Source organism: Triticum dicoccoides, chromosome 7A (genome assembly GCF_002162155.2).
Source record: "Triticum dicoccoides isolate Atlit2015 ecotype Zavitan chromosome 7A, WEW_v2.0, whole genome shotgun sequence".
NCBI classification, from domain to species: domain Eukaryota; kingdom Viridiplantae; phylum Streptophyta; class Magnoliopsida; order Poales; family Poaceae; genus Triticum; species Triticum dicoccoides.
In genome coordinates, this window is record NC_041392.1 from 526571337 (window position 1) to 526585832 (window position 14496).

General features: G+C 44.9%; 1 pseudogene; it reads right to left on the reverse strand.

Annotated features, from left to right (window-relative positions):
- Positions 1 to 12564: 12564 nt before the first annotated feature.
- LOC119327358 lies at positions 12565 to 14287 on the reverse strand (annotated as a pseudogene).
- Positions 14288 to 14496: the final 209 nt, after the last annotated feature.

The following is a 14496-nucleotide window of genomic DNA, read 5'->3' on the forward strand; positions in this document are numbered from 1 at the left end:
ACAGAGAGCAATTCTAACAAGTCATAGCATAATTTTGGCTCTCTCAAATAAGTGTGTCCAGCAAGGATAGATGACACAAAATAATAAGCAAAACAAGCAAAGACTCATATCATACAAGACGCTCCAAGCAAAACTCATGATATGTGATGAATAAAAATATAGCTCCAAGTAAAATGTCGATGGTCGTTAGAAGAAAGAGGGGATGCCACTCGGGCACCCCCAAGCTTAGTTGCTTGCTTATCTTTTAGATAATGGCTTGGGATTCCATGGGCATCCCCAATTTTAGGCTCTTCTTACTCCTTATTCCTTCATCCATCGTGATCTCACCTAAAACTTGAAAACTTCAATCACACAAAACTCAACAAAACCTTCGTGAGATCAGTTAGTATAACAAAGAAAAACACTACTATAAGTACTGTTGAAAACCCATTCATACTTTATTTTTGCATTATATCTACTATATTCCAACTTTACTATAGCTAATACCCTCCAATACAAACCATAGATTCATCGAAATAAGCACACAACGCAAAGAAAACAGAATCTGTCAAAAACAGAATAGTCTGTAGTAATCTGAAAACTTTTGATACTTTTGTAAGTCCAAAACTTCTGAAACATTAGGACAACATGAGAAATTTGTATATAAATCTTGTGTACAAAAATCAGGATTTTATCGCACTTATGTTAAAAATGGAAATTATTTTTCTAGACGCAAAAGTTTCTGTTTTTCAACAAGATTAAATTAACTATCACCCAACATGATCCCAAAGGCTTTGCTTGGAATAAACACTAACTAAAACATAAGAAACACAATCATAACAGTACCATAATTGTGCAAACACTCAGGAACAAAAAGAAAAACACAAAAATAAAATTTATTCATTGGGTTGCCTCCCAACAAGCGCTATCATTTTATGCCCCTAGCTAGGCATAAGATTTCAACGATGCTCACATGAAAGATAAGAATTGAAACACAAAGAGAGCATCATGAAACATATGACAAACACATTTAAGTCTAACATATTTTCTATGCATAGGAATTTTATAAGCAAATGAATTATCAAGACAAGAAACATCTAACATGTGCAAAGAAGAGGAATAAAACAATGACGATCTCAACATAACGAGAGGCAATTTAGTAACATGAAAATTTCTACAACCATGTTTTCCTCTCTCATAATAATTACATGTAGGATCATAATCAAATTCGACAATATAACTGTCACATAAAATATTCTCTTCATGATCCACATGCATGCAAAGTTGATACTCTTCCAAAATAGTGGGATTATCAAATAAAGTCATGACCTCTCCAAGCCCACTTTTATCAAAAATTTCATAAGATTGAACACTCTCCAAATATGTGAGATTATTTTTAGCTAAAAAGTTGACACTCTTCCAAACCCACTTTTAATATTATCACAAGCATATTCATTATGAGGTTTAAATAAATTTTTAAGATCGTAAGAATCATTATCACCCCAATCATGATCATTGCAATAAGTAGTGGACATAACAAAACAAGCATCCCCAAGCTTAGGGTTTTGCATATCACTAACACAATTGACATTAAAAGAATTTATAATAACATCATTGCAATCATGCTTTTCATTCAAGGAGCTATCATGAGTCACTTTATAAATTTCTTCATGTAACACTTCATCACAATTTTCACATTCATAACTCTCAAGCAAAACTTCATAAAGATAATCTAGTGAACTCAATTCATTATTGATTGGTTCATCATAATTGGATCTTTTGAAAATATTAGCAAGTGGATGAGGATCCATATCAAGAGATTTTTAGCAAGCGAAGATGCAAGCCAGTAGAAGACACATGGCGCACAAGCAAAGAAGAGATTTGACAAGAAAATGGCGAACGAAAAAGAGAACGAATAAAATGGCAAAAATGTTGTGAAGTGGGGAGATGAAAATGAGAGGCAAATGGCGAATAGTGTAAATTGCAAGGCGAGACGGGATGAACACACCTCGACCCTTTACCGACAGAGGGGTCACATTCCGTCGGCCGAAAGATTCAGCACACCCGAGCACCAGAGCACCCCTCCCGAGCACGCGGGGCTCGAATCCATGACGGCACAACGAGGACACCTGTTGCCCCCCCCCCCGCTGCACGTCAGGTCGTCGTCGTTTGCCTCAAAGTGCCACCTATGCCAGATTCAGTGCGCAGGACCCACATAACTCCCACGTTGGCACCAGCCTTCCATGCTACCACCGGGCTGACACCATGCGCTCGTTGATACATCCTCAATGGATCTATATTTTTTACTGTTTCATGCTACAATTATACCATAATGGCATCATTTTGACATCATTTGTTATTATTTTTCTAAACTAACATGTTAATTCAGTGTCTTGTGATAATTCTATTTTTGGACTTTTGATGAAACTCAATATTATATAACACAAAAAATTAGGAAAAATACAGAAAAAAATCAAGTTGGGAAGCTTCGAGAGGCACCTGGCCCCACCTATCTAGTGGTTGGCCGCATGGGCACACGGGATTATGTCCCAACGCCTCTCGACGCTCACGCATTTATATTGCTCCCAAAACACTAGAAATAATTATCGAGGATGTTTTCCACCGTCACATCTCCCCGTTTCGCCGTGATCCAATCTGGAGGATTTTTGGTACTCTACCGGAGGGGGAATTATCACGATGGCCATCTACATCAACCATACTGAAACCATGATTGCACATGAGTAGTTTTTTAGACTGTGAGTCCATAGCGGTAGCTAGATAGCAATCTCTCTCTTGCTTCAATACAATGATCACATTAACTACCCCTGCACGATTGAGATCTATCTGATGTAATCTTTATTGGTGTGTTTGTTCTGGTGTGATGAATTACCACTTTATGACGAATGGATAAGGAGGCAACCCACCCAGCACTATCTCTACAACGAGTGGTTCCTTCCTTCTTATCTCCGTCTCTCATGAATTATGAATGGATACGGAGGCAACCCGACCATGGGAAACGAGGTAGCGGGTGACGTCGTTGCAACCGAGTCAGTCATGGGCGCCGCCAATTCCGCCTGCATGGCCGCCATCGACCTCGTCCATGTCATCCCTGACCATCATCGGTCGTCTCCCAGCAATGACGGAGTTGAAAACATCGATGATGATGCTGCTATGACATCATCTTTGACTGGAAAGTTTCTGCAACATCATCCATATTACAAAAGTCCTTCCGCAACATCATCAATTTGCAAAAAATGAAGATGAAAAGAAAATCTGCAAGACAACTTTCATTGCAAATGCTTCTGCAACAAGAACTCTATTGCAAAAGATTATGTGACACCTTGTTTGTTGCAATGATGAGGACAGTGTTGAGCCGCTGGATGACACCAGATCTAACGGTTGCCGAGGCGGAGGATCTTTTAGAAAGATCAGCTGGTCGACACGTAGCAGCCATGCTTTATTCATGGATTCTATCAGTTTTTTGCTACGTAATTTGTATGCTTTTCGGTCTATTAGTTTTGCACTAGTCATGTTTAGATGAATGATCTTCAAGAGGGAGTAATGTATGTTAGTGGGGCTCAATTTAAAGTAATCTAACGCAATGACAGAAAGTGAAAAATGCTCGTATTGTGTTGTTGGCACTAAGGATAAAAGATAGTTTTCTTAGTTGTCCTTTAAAAACAGGGCGAAGACAATATACTATCTACATCATATCATCATACTTAATGCAATAATTTGTTTTACTTAATACTTTGAGATGCATAATTGGTAGCGGTCTTGGAATGGTGTATTAGCTATAAATGTTGTTCGACTAATGATCTATGGATGTTTTGACATGATTTTTATATGAAATTATGTCATTTTTAACATACTCATAAAAAGTGCAATTTAGTCGATACACAACTGTAATTTGTTCATCATACCATGTTATATTTGGTTGGAGAGATGCCACTAGTGAAAATATGGATCCTGGTCCATTCATACTATTGCTTTCAACCTCAATCAACATATTTTTGTTCCATCTACATTTTGAATTTACTTCTATTGCAATCAATACTTCCAAACACAAGTTGCCTTAATCCTTATAACTAGCAAGGCTAGTAAGAGCATCCCCAGCCGTTCACCCCCCCCAGGACGCTGAAAAAGCGCCGTTTGGGGCCAAACCGGTGTTTACTTTCTGCGTGGGGGCGATTGTGTTCCCAGTCGCCAAATCAGCGCAAACTCAGAAATTTTGATTCAAATTTGTACAAACACGACACAAACTCGACGATTTTCATTCAAATTTGTACAAAAAACAGAAAGCAAACAACGCCTACTATGCCTAGCCCTACAACAACACCGCCCACCTTCTACATACTGAGGAGCCTATAGAACCGGGTGTAGTAGCCGTCGCTGTCATCGTCGTAGCCGCCGCCGCCCTATGTCCCGCCGGAGCCGCCGTCGTCCCTGCTGCACCCCTGACCAGGGTCACCAACGCGCGGGGGGTTGGACGGCCCGGGCGCGTCCTTGTCGTCGCTGTCGAGGACGACGATGTCGCCCTCGTCACGTCCGCGGCGCCGGGCCTTGATCTCCTCGTAGGCCCGGCGCTGGCGCGCCACCTGCTCGCGGACGTAGTCCTCCTTCGCCCACTTGAGGGCGGTCTCGTCGGCGGCGGCTATCTCCGCGTGCTCCTTCTTGACGGGGAGCAACCCCGACTCGGTCTTTGGCCGGACGAGGTGGAGGGAACGAGGGGAGGGGCGGCCGCCCTCGTTGATGACGAGGGCGCCACTGCTGGTGCGGCGCCCAAGCGACGTCTCCTGCGGCTCCGGCTTGACGGGGCGGAGCGCCGGCGACTCGGAGGAGAGCGAACCGAAGCTACCGCGAACCGGAACCCGACGACGAGGAGGTCGTCGCCTCCATTCGCCCCAGCATTCAGGAGCTACCGCGGCAGCGAGAGAAGGACGGGGCCGCCGGGTACTCGAGGCTCGACGTGTTACCGGTCTCGATGTGGTCGAGGACGGCCTCGAGGGCGCGGACTGGCACGCCCCACCATTCGCGCCGCCCGTCGGCATTGAGGTGGACGCGGGGGATGGTGCCGTTGGCAGAGGCAACCTGGTCTTCGTGGCGGCGGTCTAAGTACACCGTCCATAACGTGTGGCTGTCGGCGGCATATCTCGGCTCATTCTGCTGTGCCTCTGACAGCAACGAGCGGATGCGGGCGATCTCGGCGCGTCGTTCAGTCCCGGTGGGCACCGGGGGCACTGGGACGCCGCCGGTGCTCAGCCTCCACAAGCCTGGCACCCGCATGTCTCGGGGCGCCGGGTAGTCGGCCGAAGCCGTTCGCCGTTGCGGCGTCGCCTGGGTAGCGCTCGGCCATTGCTCGTCGGCGGCGGGGGAAGAGGGGGAGAGTGGCTTCTGTGGTGAGACGAGGCGAGAGAGGAGGCGAGGCGGGAGTGGCTTCTGTGGCGTTCACCGGCGGAGAGATCGTCTTTTATAGCCGAAGTTGGGCGGTGAGAACCTGCTCGCCGGGTGCCGCGTGGCGGGAGCGGGCGGGACGCGCGTCGCGGCGCCTTCACTGTGCCGCCCGTGAGGCATCAATGGGAGGCTAACCGGCGCAACAGTGCGACATGCTTGGCATTGATTTCCGCGGGAACTGAGGCGGTGAGGACGGTGAAGCGCCGTGTCGCTGACTCAGCAGGCCCATTCCCTTTCGCGCCAAAAAACGATTGCCCGGCGCCCACGGGCACCCCCCAGCGTCGGGTTTGGCCTGGGTCCGTCGACGCCAGTTTCAGCCCAAACCGGCAAAAAACGGGCTCTTGGGGGCGCGACTGGGTCGTTTTTTGGCCGTCGACGCTAAAAAATGGCCGGTGGAGGGGGGTTGTTGGGGGCGCAGCTGGAGATGCTCTAAGACCGACAATCTTATTTGGGCAACGTTCTATATTTGTGTGTGCAGGTGACAACGATTGGTTGTAGTCTAAATACTCTTACTTGGTTCGATAAATCGCTCCTTGCTGCAAACCTCTACACTTGGGGCCCAACGCCTTCCCAGACTTTCCAGATTAGAGGAAGCTTGCCTACTTATGGCATTGTTATCGGGAAGATATTTGCTACCACCATACATCCTACTCTTCTTTACTTTACTTCCTTATTATCTATCTTGCTTAGTTACTTTTTATTAATTATTTTTCTTTTGTTTTCCAAAAAACACAAAAATAATTTTATTCCAACAAGTAGTTATTTTGTTTTACCTTGTTATCATGGCTAGTTCTTCACTTTCCACTACTCCCCCTAAGCTAGAAGTTCTTCCCTTTCCACCACTCCCCTGAGCTAGAAGCTCTCTAGTTTGAGCAAGAGGATGGAGAAAGTTTAAAAGATGCTTGGTATAGAATCTGAGATGCTCAGAATAGTTCTACTACCAAATGCTCAACTGATATGCTCATAAGAAACTTTTATGATGGGTTGCCCCTAGTCCCGGCCTCCTTCGCCTCCTCCTCCTCCTCCTCTCCTCACAGCCGCCAGCGGGTGCCATCGGGCTAAGCTCGGCAGGCATCGGCGGTAGCAAGGCCTCTCCTCCTCCCTCGCATGGCAATGGGGTTGCAGGGCTCAACCGATCGGCGGGGACGCGGAGCTTGGTGAGGGACACATTAGCGGAGCTGTGTGTGGCGACGCTGCAAGTGCGGGTGCGCGTCGAGGACGTGGTGGATTCACGATGCGGTTAGTGGTGGTCGGTTGCGCTCTGCTTCGTGTACAGGCTGGCGTGAGGCGAAAGGGTATTATTGAATTCATGCTCCAGCCAACTCAGCCAAAAGTCCGAATTGATGAATGGAGGCCTTAGACATGGGTGAACTGATGAATAGAGGCCTTAGACATGGGTTCAATGTAGGCCGCAGAATCGTTTTTATAAAACTGCGTTGGCAGGGTCTTGAACTCAAGACCTCTTGGCTGGGATACCATATTGAATTCATGCTCCAGCCAACTCACCCAAAAATCCAAACTAATAAATGAAGGTGAACAATATATTTCAACGGGTAAGACTCGATGGGTTGCAGCATACTGCAGGTGGTGAACTCAAGTGCAGGTGGTGAACTCAGGTACCTTTCGGTTGCAGCGTATCAGCATCTTTGAGCGTGCTTTGATCATGGTGTGATGCTTCTTCGGCTTTGGGTGCAGTGGAATTGTTTGTCTCCTATCTATAGAGATACTAAGCTCCCTCGAATTGAAGCACTCCGGTGCTTCGAGGGTTGTGGGGGTCACTAGGACCCCACGCGTAATTGTGTGTTATTTAGTTTTATTTCTTCTTCTTTTTATTTTATTTTTCATGTTTTAATTCATGAGCATTTATTAAAATTTGTGTACTTTAAAAATCATAAACATATTTTCAAATTCTTCAAATTCATTAATATTGGTTACATCTGTTGATATTTCCAAAGTTCATGGTCATTTAAAGTTTGTGCACGTTTTTTATTTTTTTTATTTTTTATTTTGCAAACATTTTCAAAACCATGAATATATTTTAAATTCATGAATGTTTCTGATTTTTTTGGTTTTTAAAAGTCATAATATTTTTAAATTTTCTTAAACATTATTTAATTAAACTAACCTTTTCAAATAAAAGAAGATTGGTGATTTTTTCTAAGCTAGCAGTGGGGTGAGCGAATAAAAACTAAACGAGCAAGAGGGGGAGGTAGCCAAGCTGAGCGAGCAAGAGTTTCGTGTGGTGACTCCTGTGAGCATCCCGGTAGCAATTTCATGGGTTTAACGTGAAATAAGAACTCCCAAGAGGCTTAAATAATCACCATCGGGCTGACACTAAATCTAAATATGCAAAGACTTCACAACCAGGCATCAAATAACTCCTCTCTTCTGTTAAAAAAATCCAACAACAACCCAACACGGTATACGAACAAAAAAACACCATCAATAAAAAATTAAAACACAAAGCCCACACAGATAAAATCAAAACAAACAACTGATCGTAATCTATCCCTAATAATAAAGCACGGATTAACTCCGTGGGTTCACCCTCACAATGCGCTTTCTTCTCATGTCATAATACGCTTTTACGATTTATATGGATAAAATCGTAATATAAACGAGATGGTACTAATAGCAGCATGATTGTCAGGCTGTCCGTTGGCCAGCTCGGCCCAGCAGTGCAATGCGAGGAGGTACGTGGGCCTGCAGGATGTCCATTGGCCAGCTCGGCCTAGCTCCAGTACAACACTAGGAAGAAAAAAGATACTCCCTCCGTTCCTAAATATTTGTCTTTTTAGAGGTTTTAAATGATGACTACATACGGAGCGAAATGAGTGAATGTATACTTCAAAATATGTCTATATACATCCGTATGTGATGACTATTTGAAATCTCTAGAAAGACAAATATTTAGGAACAGAGAAAGTACTTGCAAGAGGAATCGAACTCAAAACCTTGCAGGCGATACGTTTGACGCCAACCAACTGAACTATGTCCATCTATGTTGATTGGATATGGTTGGTCTTATTATCAATTAGTACCACCTCGACTTTTTACAAGCACAGCCATCAATTTATATACGCGTTCAAGTTACCTGTCATCAATCACCTTAATAAAGTCGGCTTGCAAATTGGTGATCGGAGGATGACGAGTGGGTGCCCAGAAAGGAAGTAATGATGAAGAAAGGAAGGATTCTTGAAAAGGGAAGAAAACATCAAGGATAAATATGGTGGGCAATCAAACAAACGGGGCAAGGAGGAATCGGTACTATGTGGGATAATTAAGAGACGGCCTAATTGGATGCTTTAGAAAGATGGGCAATTAAACAAGGCAATTAAGAGATATTCCTTCCTAAGACACGCCTGCATAATATAATACGATTCCTAAAATGCATGGTTCAAAAATATGATGGGCAATTAAACAGCGATATTAAAAGAGATGCCTCGGATAAATAAGAAATGGAATTCAGGCTAATTAAGTGTTGGGGCAGATTTTGTGTGCTAGCTGATTATAAGTTTATCTCTCTCTCTCTCTCTCTCTCTCTCTATATATATATATATATATATATATATATACATATATATATATGTATGTATACCTATTTTTTTATTATTAAAGCAAGGTGATATTCTTAGTTTCGTCCTGCATTTGATCCTACCTTACATGAAATACATGCGGTGGTACTAATTTCTATAGCAAAGTTTCATATCGGCTATTAAAAAGGTTCGTATAAGCTGGGTTGGGTCTGCGTTCCACTGGGGCCTTCACACGTACGTTGTGATCAAGCCCCCCAGGTTGTTTCAGTATTGCTTCTCAAGAAAAAAAAGATTGTTTCAGTTTTTTTTTGGTAAGAATCCTACCTTCTCCCGCAAGGGATTGAGCAGGCAATCGAGCTCCTTCCGTTTTCTATGCCCTCCCATAAGTTGTTTCAGTTTTCTTTTTCTAAACAAAAAACCTGTCGTCCGGCTGGGGCTTATGGGCCAGTAGACACGTCTCAGTTTTTAATGGAATCAAAAAAAAAACTTCTCAACTAGCGTAGGCCTGTATGTGATGCGTTTTTTTGTCAATAGTCCCACCTTGCTCAGTTAAACTGATTACCATCAGTTTATATACTTTCTCAAATGATTGCCATTAGTAGCCTTGGGAAATAATCAGTGAGCTCATAAAATGGGATTAGCAAAACAGTTTGTGAACTACAATAGAGTTTACTGATTCATACAATGTTTGCTAATTCAGAAAATATTCATGAATTTAAAAAAATGTTCGTCTATTCTAGAACTGTTCAACGATTCTAAAGAAAATGCTTAAAAACCATCCGAATATTAAATAATTTTCATGATTTTAAAAAATATTCGCAAATTCATAAAAATGTTCATGAATGATCGAAGGTATGTAGTTAAACAGTAATGCTTCTGAATGTTTGTGACTATATACCCGCATGAATTTTAAAGAATTAACTACCGGGGTGGATTGAAATATTATGGTATGTTTTTTAAAATACGCTTCTTGACATTCAGAATAATTCTTTGAATTACCAAGTTTTTTGAAAACCACGATATTATTTCAAAAATATGCACATTGCTTTGATTTGTGAATAAATTTAGAAAAAAGAAACATTTTAATGTATTTATGAACAAAATTTTGAAATCATGCGATGAGACGTGAATAAAATGTGGTCATCGTGATTGAACATTGTGATTTTTTTCTCCGTTGCAACGCATCGGACCCTTTTTTCCTAGTAATCTATAGATATAAGAAAAGTTAATTCACTAGTGAAGAACGGCGCCGCGAAGCGCGCGTTAGCCCCTAGTCCTTTACGGGGTCGAAGCTCCATGGCCTGGAGCGAGAGAGCAGACTCTTGCCCTCTCCGACAATGGCTTGGTGTGTTTAGTGTGTCAGGTCCGATGATTTCCCTATGTCGCATGGCTTGGAGCAAGAGAGCAGACTCTTGCCCTCTCCGACAATAGCTTGGTGTGTTTAGTGTCGGGTCCGATGATTTCCCTATGTCGCATGGCCCGGAGCGAGAGAGCGGACTCTTGCCCTCTCCAACAATAGCTTGGTGTGTTCAGTTTGCCGGGTCTGATGATTTCCCTATGTCGCGTGGTTCAGTTCCAGTTTGGTAGTCTTTATAGCATCTTCTTAGGTGTGGTGTCCCCTGGTTTCATGCTTGGCTTCGGGTTGATGGCGTTCTCACCATCAACTTGATTGTCATTTTCCTAAGTTTTGACTTGCTTTTAGGGCATTCTCTCCATCACCAGTATCAGTTTGACCGTTTATGCTTTTACATAAAGCAAGGTGAAAGCCCATTTCGAGAAAAATTCGAATTGTCAGGCGCTAAAACTAGGTTCCCGGGAGTTTGCCAAGGTACTCAGATGTTCCAAGCCATTCAGAGACACCTCAAGAATGACAGCTACCTCGAAGGTAGCACACGTGAACACTCTGGAGATAGCAGACATGATCAACAACATCAAAGAACAATCAAGCTCTACCTCTGCACCTTCCTATATCACTCCCAAAACCTCCTCTACCTCTACTAAACCCACCACGAGAACTTGCAATACCTCTAATAAAAAAACGTCTTCCTCTTCCTCAGAGGTACCAGTATCAGAAAAATTCTCATGGACAAACTCGGGATCAAGGCACTCGGACAATGCACTCTTGCCTTGATTCCCCATTCTGGATTTTAGCATCAAAGGGAAACCGTAGTAGCAATAAAAAGATCACACCTAGCTTGTTAAAGTCTCTGAATAGCAACAAAAAAAAAAGTCAAATATCATTAACAGTTTTGTCCATCTCTACATTAATACTCCCTCCGTTCCATATTTAGTGTCGTATTACCAAGATTTACTCCTATTGAACTACAAAACGTTGTATATCTAGTTACAGAGGTACTTCCTCCGTCCCACAATATAAGATCGTTTCTCAAGCTAACATATTTTGAAAAACATTCTTATATTACGGGACGGAGGTAGTATCTTACAAGCCATGTCATGTAAATTGGACCGCGCAGAATTTGAAACACTAGGGAAACACAGTAGTACCCACCACTATCTCCAAATTCTTGTGCTTCACTCTATTGACAGCCTTACCCATAACCTTCTGATCAATATCTGTTCTGCCGCTTGACCTCCTTTCCTCCATAGATACATCTTTTACCTTTGTTCCTCCTTAAGTTTTCTTTCTTTCAACTCCATCACCCAGCTTGGACTCTAACACATGATCACCATCTCCATCTCCATTATCAGACTGTCCATTACCAAAACTTTATGATACAACACCTTCGTTCATCTCTGGTAACTTCTATCCTAAATCCTAAATTCATGGCATAAGCCTCAGCATCCATATCCTCTGCACCTTCTAATCCCAGATAATCAGAGCCATTCTCTTCAACATTCTCACTAGCATCATAGTCCACCTATGCCTCCCCCTCTTCCTCACGATCACCTTCTACATCTGTCATATTTGTATCCAGAGAACTTTTCTTATTTTGCTCTCAGCAGACTGGTTCAAACTATACCCTGCTCTGGATTTCCTTAGAAGCCTTTTTCTTTAGAATTTTTTTCTCATTAAGCTCCAACTCCATTAGCTGATCTGAACCAGGTTGACTGGAAGGAACCTCATCACACTCATAGAAGCAATGGATTGAGGAACACAACTCCCCAGCACTGTCTTATCGTTCTCCATGCTTGTTGGATAATGACACTAATTAATTTGCTCCAAACTGTTCTTCCGGGGAAAGGTGGTCATTCAGAAGTAATATGTGTAGCATTAGGATAAGCAAGCCTTTGTAGTTTATGTGTTGTGGAATTGTGAAGTACTGTTATTTAACTATGTTTGTTTTAAACCCCTAAAAACTCAAACTGATGGGCAGAACCAGTGACTTGGTAGAAACATCTGCCAGTCTGTGATCGCTCGCCAGTCAGTGTAGACTACCCCTCGACGGACTGGAGGTTAACAACAGGTGCTAGACCCGTTAACTTGTTAACTTGTAACTCAAAAGAGTACACAAAGTTTTCAAACTGCAGGAACATGAGGAAAATGGGCACTCCTATATATCGACTGAGAGGATAAACTCCATTATTTTCCTATTGCCAAAGTAATGCATCTGGCTCACGACTAAAAAAAAACTTGTGACAACTTAATACCATCTAATCATCACGGACTTGAAAAAAGGTCTTTCAAAAGAGCACATATCTGATCCCATCCCAAATAACAGCCACACTCAAATCCTTTTTGTTTTCAAAAATTGAAGTTGCCCTTAGAAAAACAAACCTCCAATCACATGGAGGTCCATCCCTTTGCAGCAGGAAGAGGTGGGATGCTCTGCTCATTTCTAAAGAAGTCATCAGGATCCACCATGGCCTTGACTGCTGCCAACCTCTCAAAATTGCCCTTGAAGTACTTCTCCCCCCAAACTCCAGCCTTTGCATAGCTGGTCACATTGTCGCCCAATTCATTCCTGCCAAGATCCAGGTCTCTGTAGTTCACATACCCTGTTCTTGGGTTCTTGGATACATATGGCTCCATCTGCTTGTACAGACCCCTGACCCAGGCCATATGCTTATCAAACGCATCTGTTCCATTCTCAGACCAGGAGGAGTAGTATTGTAGGTTGTACAGATTCCCCTTCCGGTGCGGGAAAGGCGTCGCAGACGGCGCGACGCTCCCCATTCTGCCACCGTAGGGATCTAGGATGAGGATCCCGGCCTCCTGCTTCGCCAGCCATGTCCATGTGCTCTCCCAGGCGTGCAATGGGATTGGCACTTGCACGTAGTCGGACTTGGCTTTCACGTAGCTCTCCGGCTTGGTACCCCTGTCTAAGAGCAGCTCTAATGGCTTGGAGCTGGAGTGGAACGCGAAGTACACGGTGGATTGGATCCAGTTGATCTCCTCGCAGTCAGCTCGCACCATTCCAAGATCAGAGAAGTGAGCTTGCATGAGACTGGCGAGGTGGCCACATCGGCCAAGAAACAGGGACTGAAACTGAGCCTCCTGGTTATGCACGATGACCCGTAGATATAGGTCCGGGGGGCAGGGCCGGCGCGATCTCTTGCCATTTGGCTATGAGATGGGTGGCAGATTGGTTTCTTGACCGACGGATGGTGAACACCGTGACCGACTCCGGCACGCGCACGAGCCGGAGCTTCCAGGACAGCACGACGCCGAAGCTCTCGCCGCCGCCACCCCTGATGGCCCAGAAGAGATCTTCACCCATGGCGGTCCTGTTCAGGAGCCTCCCGCCGGCGTCCACGAGGACGGCGTTCAGGACGTGGTCGGCGGCGAGGCCGTACCAGCGCATTAGCGTGCCGAAGCCGCCGCCGCAGAGGTGGCCACCGACGCCGACGGTGGGGCAGACCCCGGCGGGGAAGGCGAGCGCGCGGCTCGCGGCGGCCACGGCATAGTAGAGCTCGCCGAGCGTGGCGCCGGACCCGACCCAGGCCTCGGCGCGCGCGGGGTCGACGCGGACGGCGCGGAGCGCGGCGAGGTCGAGCAGGGCGAAGGGCTCGCGGGGGTCCAGGGAGAGGTAGGAGAGGCCCTCGTAGTCGTGCCCGCCGCTGCGCACGCGCACGCGGACGCCGTGCAGACGGCCGCAGCGCACGGCGGCCTGGGCGTGGGAGGCCTCCCCGGCGGCGACGATTGCGAGAGGCCTTGGGGTTCCCGGCGTGACGAATCGGAGGTTCCGGACGGAGGAGAGCAGGAGCGGGGAGTAGGACGGGGAGGGCGGGGTGTGGAGGAGATGGGGCGGGATGGCGGCGGCGAGGCAGCGGAGGAATGCATCAGCGGCGGAGGAAATGGATGTGTTGCAGGGGAGGATGCAAAGGGCCAGGAGGAGCCGCAAGATTGCCTCTGTTCTTGACATGTTTGATGCTGCCAGTATGTGGGAGCAACTCTCGGTCGGTTTGGATGCAGAGAAACATCCGAATCCGACGTTTAGCAACGCATGTTCATGTTCTGCTCACATGCTTAATCTCCTCTATTTTAAAAAAAAACTTTCTATTTATTCATTTTCAATTATGTCTATACAACAAACACCCAAATTAAAAATAATTACACTCAAATCCG